The 14,960-nt window shown below is 52.1% G+C and overlaps 2 pseudogenes; both read right to left on the bottom strand.

Annotated features, from left to right (window-relative positions):
- LOC135891989 (adhesion G protein-coupled receptor E3-like) overlaps positions 1-8,462 on the bottom strand; it is a 209,678-nt pseudogene extending 201,216 nt beyond the window's left edge.
- Positions 46-4,391, bottom strand: LOC135891909 (adhesion G protein-coupled receptor E1-like; annotated as a pseudogene).
- Positions 8,463-14,960: the final 6,498 nt, after the last annotated feature.

Below are 14,960 nucleotides of genomic sequence, written 5' to 3'. Positions count from 1 at the left end.
TGTTGATCATACAGCCGGCTTTGCTGTGCCAGTGGGGCAGGTGCTTCAGCTGCCATTCTTCATTGCAACTACATACAAAACCTGGAAGGGGAAGCAGGATTGGACCAAATCCTCTCTATGATCCAATTCCACAACTCCTGAATTCAAAGGCCACCCTAGGCTTGTAGCTGGGTGTCTCTCCCAGATTTAAAGGGACAGATCCCAGGTCAGAGAGCAGTTATTTCTTAGGGAAAGCACACCATGGTGGGTGGGGGGAGACGATTTCAGAGCCCTTGCGTGCTGTGTGTGTGAGCTAGCTCTGCTGTTTCACTGTAATGTGTAAGTAATAAAATAACCTGCTTATGAACCTTGATTGCTTCTTTGGTTTGAGGGTTTGCTATCACGTTCTGCCTGTCCTGGAAACCTAGGGCCCAATTCTAAAGCCTCTTTATGCCAATCTGGCAGTGTAAAGGGGCTTTAAAGTGGGCAGAAATGGCCCTGTGATTAGCCCTCCTGTGCAGGAGCCCTTCCTGGCTGTTGTAGAGCTGGCATAAAATCTACATTAGCCCCGCTCCCAGCCTTGGCATGGGGGTTGTGACTGGTGGGGTGGAGGTGCTGCTGAGGGCATGGCTGAAGCACACTGCTTCATGGCTATTGTCTGCTTCCCAAGGCCCAGAAGGATCCCTGAAAACGCACTAGTTTACCCCAGCTGAGGACCTGGCCTGTAATCGATTTTCAGCTCCAGCTCTGTCACTGCACCACTAAATGCTCTTCCCCCTTTTTTTTAAAGAAATTTGTTTTCAAACCGTGCTGTCCCCACAACACTATGAAATTCGCTGATGTCATCTTTCCGTAAGAAACTTCTCCAAACTGAGAGCAATGACTGTGTCAGCCCACTGCTCTTTCCCCATATGTATTTATATTATCTGGGCACATACAGTCCCATGATGCTTGGTGCTGTACATACACACAGTCAGAGACAATCCCTGTCCCAAAGAGCTTACAAGCTAAGTAGACAAGATGGACACAAGATGGGAGAACAGAAGGATTATTACCCCTTTTAGACAGAGAGGGGAGAGGGGATCAGGTGACTTGGCTAAAGTCACATAGGGAGCCTGTAGCAGAATCAGGAACTAAATTCAGTTCTGCTGCCTTAGGATGGTTTTTTGGTTAAGACTTTGGACTTTCGCCATATCTACCCTATCTCCTCAGCACCATTCAGATATTCAGCTGGTGATAATCAGCTTTGTCATTCTAAAGAGATGTTGCCTAATGGTCCCTGTAGAGTCAGGTGTGTGGAAGGGTATCAGGCAGTGCAGCGGTCTTGCTCACTTTGGAAGAGCTGCAGAAAAAGTGGCTGTGAACTTCCAAAAAGGAGGTGTGCTCAGGGCCTAACTCAGTACAAGTTTGTCTAAAAATAGATTTAAATTGCACCTCTTTCACTGCACATTGGCCCTTGGCGGTAATAGGGGCTGGGTTGAGATGTAGCTGTACAACGAAGTGTTGATTAAAGTAGGACTCAGCTCTCTGCTTGAACTGCAGGATGTTCATGTGGCTATGACCGTGGAGTGGGATGGCAGATCTGCAGTCTGTTCTTGGCTCTGCCACAGCTGCCCCATATGTGGAAGGGGTATGCAGTGCATGACATTAAAATACACACAGACACCCCACGGATTCTGGGTGTGGAGAGTGTGCGTTAAGATGAAGCAAGACTCTGAGCCAATCCTTTTGAAGGGCAAAAGGTTCCCCAATTGCAAACGTGCTCCTGGCGCCATGCCTCATCCCCGTGGTGGATCCAGGTTCTGCCTCCTCACCAGACTTCCTCATCAGATTCAAACTTAACGGGTTCATGGATTTCCTCCAAGCTCAGGAGCTGTGCATCCTGCTTTAACTGACCTGTGGATAAAACTGTCCTCCTGCCTCCAACAAAACATCTCCCCTTTTACATGACTAACACGTCTGACATATTAGCTGATGATGATGGTGAACGTGCTCCATCTGTACCTGCCACTAACACTCCAGGGAATTGTCTGTTCCCTCACATGCACCTCCTGTCAGAAATGTGGACTGGTCCAGCTCCTGATGGGGTTCTAAGAGGGCTCATCATGCTCAGCAGAGACAGAGTCCTCTCTCTTCCCCGGCTCCCACCTCACACACAGATAAACCAACAAGTAGCAGCTATCAGCTGTTTTCAATAAAGCAGCAATTTCATCTTCCATGCAAAGGCTTCAGTGTCTGGTGCTGGACTGGAGCAGGGAGGTGTGTCAGACACAAGAATCTGCCCTTTTCCTCCGTGTTCTTCATTCCTGGAAAGAAAAGCAGCAACATGATGATGGGGTCTGAAGCCCCTGTGAGCGTCATGTACAAATTGGTGGCAAAAACCGAAGCTCCCGGATTATTTCTCAACAAGGGTAAAGGACCTAAAGGATATTCCTCAAAGTGCTGGCTGCTCACTGGGCCTGGTCCATCTGGACTGACAAGGTTTCAGTCCCAGGAAACAAACCTGATCCAATATGTCCAGATCATTACACTGCAAGTGCCAACAACACCCACACAGTCGACAATCAGTGACCACTGGAGTTCTCAGTGGAGACAAGGGGAGGGAATGTGGAGCTGCTAGGAAAGGAGCGTTCGGTGCTGGTGCCTAAGACATGTAGAATACCCTTCAATCAGGATGCGATTGACTAACACTCTTAATGACATTCCCAGCTGGCTTATAACAAATCCTGGCTCACTCAGGGGACAAAGCACCGTTGCAGCAGTAATGAGACCCAGCTAGAGATAACTGTTTCACAGGCTGGTACTGGAACAGAGCAGAGGACCTCTTACCGTCTTGGTGCTGGTGGTGGGGACAGCAGACATGGATGGATCCGATGTCTGAGATTTCGTGCTGGACGTTCAGAATCCCTTGATCCATCTCCTGTACTCCTCTCTCACCTGGAGAGTGAGGGACACGGTCACTGCACTATGTAACTAATGATGAGAAGATCAGACATGGCCACCTCGAGGCTGGTGAAGGTGTTGGGGGGGGGGTGATGACAGGCACGGGCGTTACCTGGCGATTGAGGAGACAGTGCACCAGGAAGATGAAAGCTCCCTGCAGGCTGTTGACGATGGTGAATAAATACGCCATGACCGTGGCTGCTGGGCCGACTTGGAGGAGACCAAAGCTCCATGTGCAGCCCAGAACGAAGAGCTGGGCGATGGCTTTAAAGATCAGTAACCTGGATAAAGACAGATGGAGAGATCCAGTTACAATAACCCTATGGAGAGCAATTGGGTCAGGAGAATCTGGGCAGAGTGGGGTGGAGCTACTGGCCCCGGCTTTCCAGTGTGGGTCAGGGTTACTGTCAATGCAAACACACTGGAAATTCGTTCCAATGGATCCTAGATATGCTGTTCCCCTCCTGCAATTTCTCACTCCTGCCCGGTGCCAAGGACCTTCCAAACCAAGGCATCTGACCCTCCAGGATTGCTTTGTTGCCTTCTCAACTGTGGTCTTTGAGAGTGGACACATTTGTGCTGAGGGGGGAGAGTCTGTTTCTCAAGATACACAGGGTCAGGGCAAAGAATGTCACATTTATCTGTGAAAACGTTTCATCTGGGGCTGATGACTCCAACTGAGGCATAGAACGATCCCAGGGGACCAATCCGAATGCTGCAGAACCAGGGACCGCTCATCCCCTCTCCTGTAATATCCTCTGGCTGCTCTCGGTCCCTCCCCATGCACAGAGCTGATGGCACAGCCAGGGCTGAGATGGATCAATGGGATCACAGAGGCCAGATTCTGCTCAGAGTTACAAATGAAGTGACTCCAGCCTCCAGTGGGGTCAGTTTACACCAGTGTAACTGAGAGCAGGATCTGAGCCAGAGTTTCCAGCGCCTATCTCTAGGCTCTTCCCTGCCACTTTCAGGCTGTAACTAATCTCCGCATCCCCGGGACCTGGGGAAGAAATTGCATGGACTTTGTCATCTTCACTCTACCTAATGTAGGGCCTTTCCCCCACCAAACACTGCATGGTGCAGCCCTTCCATTCCTCATTCCTTGGGTCAGTAACTGGACTAGACCAAACTCTTGCTGTCCTCAAGGTGAGCTCCCACTGGTTTCTGTGGCAGCTGTGCGCGGGTAAAGGCTCTGGCCTGGGGATACAGCACAGGGACTAATCCCAGGACTAGCCAAAGCAGATGAGCCATGTGGGACCTAACAGTCTTTCACTGTGTTTTATGGGCCATGTTCTCCTCCTGGCTCCTCTGAAATCAGTGGGGTTGCAGAGGTGAGAGGAGAATGGGGCCCTGTGGTTCTGTGAGGTACCCACCAGGATTATGGCACAGACTGGACCCAGGAAGCTCCAATGAAAGCCTCTCTCCAGGCTTAGCCAGCAGCTACATGCAGAGAGGAAGAAGAAGCACATTATCCCAGCGCAGTGACATTAATATGAATATATTACCCCTTTTCAGCCACTGGAGCAGAGACGGGGATTGTGTCCTGAAACAAAAAATGGATTACACTGAAAACCTTGAACACAGTTTCAGAGCCAGGTGTGGACCCCAGTTATACCAGTGTAAATCCAGAGACACTCCATAAGAATCCATGGAGTTAATCCTGATTTACACAGGTGTAAACACTCAGATACCATGGTGGTGGGTGTGGAATAAGAACCTGGGGGCATAGAGCGAGAGAGATGTGAGCAAGTCTGGCCTGCTGGTGCCAACAGAGTGTGCAGATTACTCTCTGTCTAGCAGATTCGTGCAGTATTGATGGAGAGCCAGAGACTCAGCTGATGTAAATCGGCTTAGCTGCATTGAAAGCAGTGGAACTACGCTGATTTACAACATCCGAGGATCTCGCCTGGAGTGTCTAGAAGAAACCACACTCTTCTTAGTGGAAATTCCTCATTTTAGTGGAGGGAGAAGGCAGAGGGGATCCTCAGGGCTTTGTACACAGGAAGAAGGTTAGTGGTTAGAGCAGGGATCCTGGTTCTGTTCCCAGCCCTGCCACACATTCCCTGGGTGATAGTGGGCAAGTCACTTAGGCTCCTTATGCCTCAATTCCTCTCCTGTGACACAGGAATAGAACTGGCCAAACTCCTGGGGATGCGGAGACTGAGTCCACTGTGCCCAGTGTGAAGGGGCCTAACGGGATGGAAACATCCCCCCGAGAATCCCCTCTGTGTCCTGCACAGACTAGAATCCAGGGAGCACAAAGGTGTTGAAAGCCACACACCCCTGCCCTGCTGAGAGTGGAGGAACAGAGCAGAGGAGAATCAGGCCGTACCTGACTGCCGTTGCAGGTTACCATGGTGAGGAAGAGCAGGTCGGCCAGGAAGAGGCAGAGGCAGAGCTGCAGGTGGAGGGAGGTGCTGCTGTTGCGGATGGAGCGGCACAGGAGGAAGGTGAGGATGGCAAGGAGGAGGCACAGCAGGAAGAGGGTCAGTCCCACGTAGGTGACGATGGTCAGTGGGTAACTCTCTTGTAATACAGCAAAGAGCGAATCACCAGTGAGCCGAGCCCAACCCACTCGGCCCTGAGATCCTGAGGTTCCTACTCAGACATTACCCCAGAAAAACCACCAATGGCTCAGGGTCCAGCCCTTTGAGCTGAGTCTGAGAGTGAAACACCTCCACTGCGGTGGGACCCATAAGGAGAGCGAAGCTGGGGAGACGGTCACAGCTGCAGGTGGTGTGAGTGCTGTTTGTGTGCAGAGCGGTGCAGCCGGCTGGAGACCAGGTGCCTTTCCCAGCGATGAATTTCCAGTGGATGCAGAGAGCCTGTTCCTCCTCTTTCTTTGCCTGGAAACACAATAACACCATCATCATCCTCATGAGATCACTGAGACAATGTTGTTTCTGTTATTGTGGGTCTATATCCCATGCAGTAACAAACCTAAGGCCACGTAGTGCCCCATGACTCTCCCCAAACAGCACCCAGTGCCCATGGGTCATTTTATGCTGACGGTGGAGAGAGAACTCAAATCCCAGAGCTCCAAAAGCAAAGTCCCTGCTACCTGAGAGCCCTTGTTATCTAGCAGCACTACAGGGCATGTGGCCCATGGCCGAGCTAGTCTCGTTCCATCCAGTAGATGGCAGTGGTACAACTGCCCCCCTCCCAGCTCATTTCTGTATCAAAGAAAGCACTGTTTCATGCTGATTCCCTGAACCCCATGAGCACTTTGTACGATGAATGTATGTGACACGATGTGAACCCGCGTAACATCCCCCAGTAAAACAGCCCCAGTGCATCAGGAATAAGGAGGTCTCTCCGCGTCTCAGACCTAGTGGGAGCCCAGAAAGGCAGCACAATCCAAACGCTCAGTAGGGGAGCCCCAGACAGGGAGCAAAGTGAGGGGATCTTCACACACCTCTCTATGGTGCAGGGTCAAATTCACAGGTCTGGAGAGGTGAATGGGTCTCCTATCTCCGATGGCCCCACTCACCACCCTGGAGTTCAGCCGAACTTTCCTCAGCTTCTCACCAGCTGGGAGATTTCCCCTCACTGAGAAATGTCTCGTTAATGATGGAGTCCAGGGTGGAATAAGTAATAGAAGCAACAGCCATGAAACCTGTTGGAACAGGAGATGATACCTCTTTCTGGAGATAGGGACGCTGAAGGTGAAGAAAGAGCCAGCCAGGTGCGGCTAGCAGGGGAATTTCAGAGAGCATAGCTGCAGAGCCCATGGTTGGAGGTAGAGGGACTTGGCAAGTTGTTTGGTGTTGGTTTGTTTGTCTCCATGTAGCTGGAGTCAGGGCCGGCTCTAACTTTTTTGCTGCCCCAAGCAGCAAAAAAAAGCGCCGCCCCCCGAGCCCCCCCCCCCGCCGAGCGCCGCGCCGCGCCACCCCCCCCGAGCGCCGCGCCCCCCCCGCCGAGTGCCGCGCCGCCGGAGCCCGCCCCCGCTGAGCGCCGCCGGAACCCCCCCCCCAGCGCCGCTCCCGCGCCGCCCCCCAACCGAGTGCCGCGCCGCCAGAGCCCGCCCCCCCCGCCGAGCGCTGCGCCGCCGGAGCGCCCCCCCCCGCGGAATGCCGCGCCACGCCGCGCTCCTCCCGCTGCCCCTTACCAGGTGCCGCCCCAAGCATGTGCTTGGGTGCCTGGTGCCTGGAGCCAGCCCTGGCTGGAGTTTGGGGCCCCTGGACAGGTCAGGTGAGAGAAGTCTGTTCATGTCTCGGGGGGGGCAGAACAAGAACCAGCATCTGGAAGCTGAAGCCAGACAAAAGGAAACTGGAAATAAGACACCACAGCGAGAGCAATTAACCATTGGAACAAACTCCCAAGGGAACCACTGGATTTTCCAGCCCATGCTGTCTTCAGATCCAGACAGACTGCCCTTCTGGAAGGCACTCGGCAATTTAGACAAGCACAAGTTATTGACCTTAATACCTGGGGCCTGTTCTATACAGAAGGTCAGACCAGATGATCTAATGGTTCCTTCTGGCCTTAAACTCTATGAGACACCGAATGACCAGTGAGACTGTGGCAGAATTGGGTATTGAACTCAGGAGTCCTGGCTAACCACTGGACCAGGCTACCTCCCCCCACTGAGGCCAGAGAAACAGTCCATCTTGGAAACATTAAGCTGCAGGACACTGAGGCGAAGACATAACTTTTCTTAGTGAAGACAAGCAGAGAAGTTGGCCTGGGAGGAGCTTTCCCTGGTGCTGGAGGATTCAGGAGCAGTATCAGGACTTGTCTACACTACAAGTTACTGTGCTGCAAGCGAGGTGGAGAATCTATGGTGCACCAGCTTGCTGCGCAATAACATCCCTTGTGGGCACTGCTGTAGCACCCTGAACTGCAGCCATGCTCACAGGGGATTTTACTGAGCCGCAAGCTGGTGCGCTGGAGATTCACAACCTGACTTGCAGCGCAGTGTCTTGCCACGTGGACAAACTCTCAGTTAGGTCATATCAGCCCAAAAGTGGGAGTTGAGGGAAAATGTTATTCTGGTCCCTACCCAGGGAGATGCTCATCTCCAACCTGGGGTTTAGCTGGGCTAAGAATTCCCTCCCCTTTCCATTCTCTGGGCCCACTGTATACCACAGAGCCCCTCTGCTGAGCCATCTGCCCTCTGAGCCCCCACCTCTGTGAGACAACCAGAAATGAAGGTATCTGCACAGTCCCATGGCCGACAGCCTGAGAACCACTGGCTCAGTCAGCAAGGTCCACACTAATGCTGGAGCCAGAGACGAGGGTCCTGGCCTGGGGATCCTGGGGACAGAGCAAGGATAGAACCAGGACTGGGGTTTGGTGCCTGGGAATTGCTCTGTGCTGCAGTTTGGTCTCTGGGCATCTCCATCCCCTGGATGGTAGCTTGTGCAGTTGCCATGGTGACTGTATCACAGTGAATATCCATCGTCTTTGCCTGAGCTCTCAGCCTGACGGCCTCGCTGTCCGCACTGCAGTTCCCTGTGACGACCCGAGTCTCAGTACCTGGGAGGGGGGAAGTGACAGAGCTTCCCACTGTGAAACCACTTACCCGGGAATCCATCCATTCTGGCCCAGATCCTTGCCCCTCTCCCACTCTGCCTGACAGTGAGAGACTTGAAGAGCTCTATCTATTTAGCATATCAAAATGAAGATCAAGATGGGAATTCACCAGTTCCAGAGTCTTCAAATCCAGACTGACTGTCTTTCTGGAAGATGCTTTAGTCAAGCACCCAGGGCTGTCCCTAGACATTGTGGTACGCAGCCCACCCCCAGGCCTCCGCGGGGGGTGGGGAAGGAGCAGGCTTGTGGGGCAGATCCCCAGTTGGTAAAATGGGCAAAGATCCATTGGAGTCAACACACCGATTTATACCAACTGAGGATCTGGCTTTATATGATGAACTTTCACACATTCGGGCGCAGCGTCATGCCCAGAACTAGCCCAGGGACAAGAAGGGGCAATTAACGAGAATGAGGAAGTTCCTCAGAAGTGTTCTATGTCCAAACTGGGGAAGTTAAACTCAGGCTCAGCGCAGAGGCGGTTTGAGCCAAAGCACTGAGCTGATGCAGGAGGCCAAGCCCAGACTGCAAGGGCTAGTGAGGTGCCCAGCATAGGCTGAGCTACACGTCCCCACACAACACAGACCACGCACTGCAACTGGAATGCTCTCCCCTCGCCACAGCAGTTCTTCCCCAGCAGCACTAGCGTTGTGGATGTTTGATGCAGTGGCTGGTTGTGTCGGGAGCACTGAGTGCACCCGGCTGATGAAAGGCTGGCGTTTCGGGGGGGCTTGTGGGGCATGGAAGCTGTGGTAATGACACAGTGTGACTGGCTGGAGAAGTTGGAGCCATGTCATGGGAACTGGCTGTACTTTTTATTTCCTTCCTTTTGTGGGTTTCATTTTCAACGTGTTGTTCAAGTTTAACTGCAGGTCCCAGTGGGGGAGAAAACTTGTGGGAGAAGCTGCCTGTGGAAAATATTTTATCCAGCAGCTGCACTTGAGCTCTTCTCTGCTGCACGAGATGGTAGCTCTGGCCAGAGAAAGGTTTATATGCCCCTGGTTCTCAAAATCAGGCATGCGTGCACTTGCCTCCCTCCCTTCCGCACCACATCAATCAGGTTTTGTGCACCCAGGCCCCAACCAACCAATGAAGTTTGTGCACAGCTGGCTGTGACGTTGCTCTCTATATGTTTATGAAAATATGCTTATGAGTGTGAATATAATGTAACTGGAATATGCTTTATGCAAAAGGTCTCTTGTAAGGTATCATTACAAAGCTTATAATCTACTGAGTGTGTTCACCCTATTTCTATGTATGTATTATTCTTGTATCTAAAACTAGAAATATGAAGTATAATTCTGAAGTCCTATTGTAATTATGCAAAGTGTGGGCCATTAATAATGGCTTGGAATCTTGATGGCTCCCATTAACTCTGTTTATCTGCAAGCCTCCACTGCATACATGCGGGCCAGTCTTGGAAGAATGGAGACTAGGAGTCTCACAGGACATGTGACCATGTCACATAATACTGGAATCCATTTTAAACCTGGTGCTTTTCCATTTAAAAGGAGCGGTGGGAACCCAGAGGATCCCCACCTTGTGCCAAAGCTATAAAAGGGGGTGGAACAGAACAAAGGGGTCTCAGTCATGTGGAATCCCCTGCTTTTCACCTAAGATGCCTGCTGGAACTAACAAGGACTGTACCAGGGGAAAGGATTGGGCCCAGACTAAGAAGGAGTCTAGTCTGTGAAAGAAGCTTATTGGAACATCTCTGAAGGTGAGATGTACCTGTATTCAGTTTCTTAAATGTATTAGGCTTAAATTTGCGTGTTTTGTTTTATTTTGCTTGGTAACTTACTTTGTTCTGTCTGTTATTACTTGAAACCACTTAAATCCTACTTTTGATACTTAATAAAATCACTTTTGTTTATTAATTAACCCAGAGTAAGTAATTAATACCTGGGGGAGTAAACAGCTGTGCATATCTCTCTATCAGTGTTATAGAAGGCGGATAATTCATGAGTTTACCCTGTATAAGCTTTATACAGAGTAAAACAGATTAATTTGTGGTTTGGATCCGATTGGGAGCTCGGTGTCTGTGTGATGGAGACAGGAGCACTTTTTAAGCTGTTTTCAGTTAAGTCTGCAACTTTGGGGGCGTGGTTCAGACCCTGGGTCTGTGATGCAGGAGGCTTGCGTGTCTGGCTGAACAAGGCAGGGTTCTGGAGGCCCAAACTGCCAGAGAAAACGGGCTTAGAGGTAGTCTCAGCACATCAGGTGACAGTCCCAAGGGAGTCTCTGTGACCGAACCCATCACAGTGGCATAGTTGTGCTTGGATACACATTACCACAGGTTAATTGGGTTTTTGGATCAGAACCACACACTTGTCAAAATTTAATTTTTATATTGGAGAGTTTAAGGGTGAAAAATCAGTTACAGTGAGTGACCCATGATCAGGATCCTGACAGAAAAAGCCTGGAAGAATTTTGCTTACAGAGAGGGTTGTATTTTAAGCAAAAGGTTCCAGAGGGGGTGTGATGCATGGCTAGAAAGGGTTAAACATCCTGTAAAATAAAATAACCCTCAAAAGACATGTAGGGAGATAATGTTTGTGTTTTTGTGTGTTTACAGATGTATGAGTAGGGTTCACAATGTAATCAACAGTCCCTGTCTATGCTGTATTCTGATATAATTTAAATGAATTGTAAACATGGGATATCTCCGTATTCATCTCTCTTTGAAATGTACTGTGAATGGTGGAGGAAAAACCAAATGGCCTCATGTTAATTCGTATAGCTAAGTACCTCATTCAAAGTCATCCTAATTATCCCAGGGCCCTAGCAGTGACAAAGCGCTTTGTCACTGGGTCAGCGGGCAGGGCCGGCTTTAGGAAGTGCGGGGCCCAATACGAACATTTTCGGCGGGGCCCCGGCAGGGATGACTAAGAAAAAAAAAAACACGTAAAAAAAACCCTTTCATTTCTTCCATGTATTATTTACTTTCCATAAGTATATAAATAATAACAAAATTATATATTACATACATTGCGTAATGTATGCGGATGTATGTTAACCCTACCTAAAGTTCTTTTTTTAAAAGATGGGCCTGAACTAGAAATGAGCTCCGTTTCACATGTGCGGGTCCCCGCCACTCCCTGGGGGTGTGGCGTGTGCACATGTGTGGGTCCCAGCTGCTCTCTGCTCCCCTCATTGAAGCAGGTGTGCAGGGTTACTGCCCTGGGAACTGCAGGTCACCAGTGGACATGGGGCTGGCTGGAGGCAGGGCAGGGGCTGACTGGAGGTAGGGCAGGGGCTGACTAGAGGTAGCGTCTGGCTGCAGGCAGGGCAGGGGGTGCGGGGCTGGCTGGAGACAGGGGCTGGCTGCGAGCAGGGCAGGGGGTGCGGGCCTGGCTGGAGATGGGCTGGCTGTGGGCAGGGGGTGCAGCAGGGGCTGGCAGCAGACAGGAGCTGGCTGCGGGCAGAGTGGCGGGTACTCACCGGGAGGGCGCCTTGGAGCAGCAGGACGAAGCCCAGGCCCAGCAGAGCAGCCGGGGACCCACCAGGCAGCAGTGGGAGCCCCAGGGCCAGAGGTCCGAGGAGCAGCAGCATCAACAGGGCCAGGAGGTGGCCCACATGGCTCCCGCAGCGCAGCGCCCCCGGCAGCCGGAGGAGGAATTACACACTTCCCGGCCAGAGCCCATCAAAGCCGCAGCCCCCTCGCAGGGAAGCCGGTTAACAAACGGGTCTAAAACCGCTTTAAAATTTAACAACCGGTTCGTGCAAACGGGCTCCAGCTCACCACTGGCTGAGGGGGTCAGAGCCAGCCCCCAGCCCACCCTGTACGGTAAGTGCCCCCTCCTCCTCCCTCCTGGAGACAGGGGCTGGTGCGGGCAGGGCAGGGGGTGCAGCAGGGGCTGGCTGCGGGCAGGGGGTGTGGGGCTGGCTGGAGACAGGGGCTGGCTGCGGGCAGGGCAGGGGGTAGCAGCAGCAGCCTGGGGCTCGGGGGCTATTTAAAGGGCCCGGGGCTCCCCTGCTTCTACCGCCCCGGCCCTTTAAATAGCCGCGGGAGCCCTGGGGAAGCGGCGGGGCTCCCGCGGCTATTTAAAGGACAGGGCGGCAGAGGCAGCTGGAGCCCTGGCCCTTTAAATAGCCCCCGGAGCCCCCGCTACCCCAAGGCTCTGGGGGCTATTTAAAGGGCCCGGGCAGGGCCAGCTTTAGGCTGATTCAACCGATTCTCCTCTTTAGGGGCACGGGGCCCTCTTAGGCGTGGGGCCCGATTCAGGGGAATTGGTTGAATTGGCCTAAAGCCGGCCCTGTCAGCGGGGATCCACGCCACAACATGCTGACTCACCCTCTGTCAGAGTTGCGGCCAGACAGGGGTCTGCTACCCCTGGGGCACTTCCACTCTCCCCTTCTTGGTGTACCTGTTGCTGTGAGAATGGATCGAGGCTGAAGGTGGCTTCCAGGTCCGTGAGCAAGTTCTCGGGGATCTGGTCTGTTGGTGGTCTGGACCAGTTGTCCTTTCCCTCTGGGGTCAGGTCTGACGGCAGTCTGGGCCAGTTGTCTCCTTCCTCCAGGTCTGAATCAGCTAGCAGCCCCGGTGGCCCAGGCTAGTCCTCTGCTCCCTCGGCACCCTCCGCCACTTCCCAGCTCGGGAGGCCACAAGAGGCATCTGGTCTCTCCAATGGTTGCCTCCCTACTGAGTTTTCTTGGCCGCCTTTTATACTTCCTGCCCCTCCCACCCACTTCCTGAGGGGCTCAGTGCAGGGGCCCTCCCACCTGGGTCATCCCACCTCACTACACACCCCGCCCTTAAGTCCGGCTCCCAATCTTCAGGGATGGGCTCTTGGCTTTCCCCTAGGTGGGACAGAAGGTCTGCATTAGCATTCTGTTTCCCCACGAGGTGTCGGATAGTGAAGGCATACTGCTGCAAGGTGAGCAGTTGGCGGTTTTCATGGTGCCCAACCACCTTAAGGGCTCGTGATCGGTTATCAGAATGAATGGTTTCCCAAAAAGGTAGTGTCTAAGGGCCTCATTCGTCCCTTTGATGGCAAGGGCCTCCTTTTCTATAACTGCATAGTGGTGTTCTCTGGGAAAGAGCTTCCGTCTAATGCAGAGGACAGGGTGCTCCTCCCCAGCCACCTCCTGGGACAAGACCGCCCCTAGCCCCACCTCTGAAGCATCCGTCTGGACCAGGAACTCTTGGTGAAAATCAGGGCTGAATAGTACAGGTTCCCGACACAGGCTTTCCTTGAGGGTTTGGAATGCCTCTTCGCATTACGCCGACCATCATACTCGTCGTGGGCTGTCCTTAGTTAAAAGAGCTGTGAGGGGAGCTGCGACGGATGCAAACTGGGGGCTGATTCGTCGATAGTATCCTGCTATGCCCAGAAACTGCCATACCTGCCACTTTGTAGTTGGCACTGGGCAGGCCTGCAAGTCTTGAACTTTCCCTATGAGGGGCCATATGAGGCTCTCCCTAGGGTATATCTCAGGTAGGTAGTTCCTTGCCATCCAATCTGACATTTCCTCATGTTCTGAAAGGTAGCTGGGGCCCAATGGAGGCTGAAGGGCATCCGGACAAATTGATACAGCCCCATCACGGTGGCGAACGCCGTCTTCTCTCTGGAACGCAGGTCCAGGCGGATCTGCTAATACCCTTTTGTGAGATCAAGTGTGGTGTTGACCTGAATTTTATGGGTTAACTGTAATGGCTCGCCACTGATCACATCCGACCAGAAGATTTATAGGTTCTTGTCCAACTCAGACTACAGGGTCCGAGAACTCAGAGAGTTCTAGATCGGGAGAGGACTCTTGGGGTGCTTGGCAAAAACACTTACACTGAGGACAATACCAAATTGATAAAAACTTTATTGAGATTAACAAAAGAATAATAAATGCTATGAAACTTATGACTGCAAAACAGTAAAAGAATTCCAGAACTCCTGGTGGTAATATTCCTATTATACGTACTGTGACAGACCCAGACCAGTGGGGTACAGGAGTCTGGTAGAGGGCAAATATACTGGTCACTGGATGAGTAGTTTTCTGTTCCCTGAGTGACCAGAGCAGGGGCTCCACTAGAGTAATAAGGACCTGCTAGAACCAGTTAAGGCAGGCAGGCTAATTAGGACACCTGGAGCCAATTAAGAAGCTGCTAGAATCAATTAAGGCAGGCTAATCAGGGCACCTGGGTTTTAAAAAGGAGCTCACTTCAGTTTGCAGTGTGAGTGTGAGGAGCTGGGAGCAAGAGGCGCATGGAGCTGAGAGTGAGAGGGTGTGCTGCTGGAGGACTGCACTCTCAGCAAGTTTGCAGATGACACTAAACTAGGAGGCGTGGTAGATACACTAGAGGGTAGGGATCGGATACAGAGGGACCTAGACAAATTAGAGGATTGGGCCAAAAAAAACCTGATGAGGTTCAACAAGGATAAGTGCAGAGTCCTGCACTTAGGACGGAAGAATCCCATGCACTGCTACAGACTAGGGACCGAATGGCTAGGTAGCAGTTCTGCAGAAAAGGACCTAGGGGTCACAGTGGACGAGAAGCTGGATATGAGTCA

This window comes from Emys orbicularis, chromosome 19, assembly GCF_028017835.1.
Source record: "Emys orbicularis isolate rEmyOrb1 chromosome 19, rEmyOrb1.hap1, whole genome shotgun sequence".
Classification (NCBI taxonomy): domain Eukaryota; kingdom Metazoa; phylum Chordata; order Testudines; family Emydidae; genus Emys; species Emys orbicularis.
This window is presented reverse-complemented; position numbering and strand designations above follow the sequence as displayed.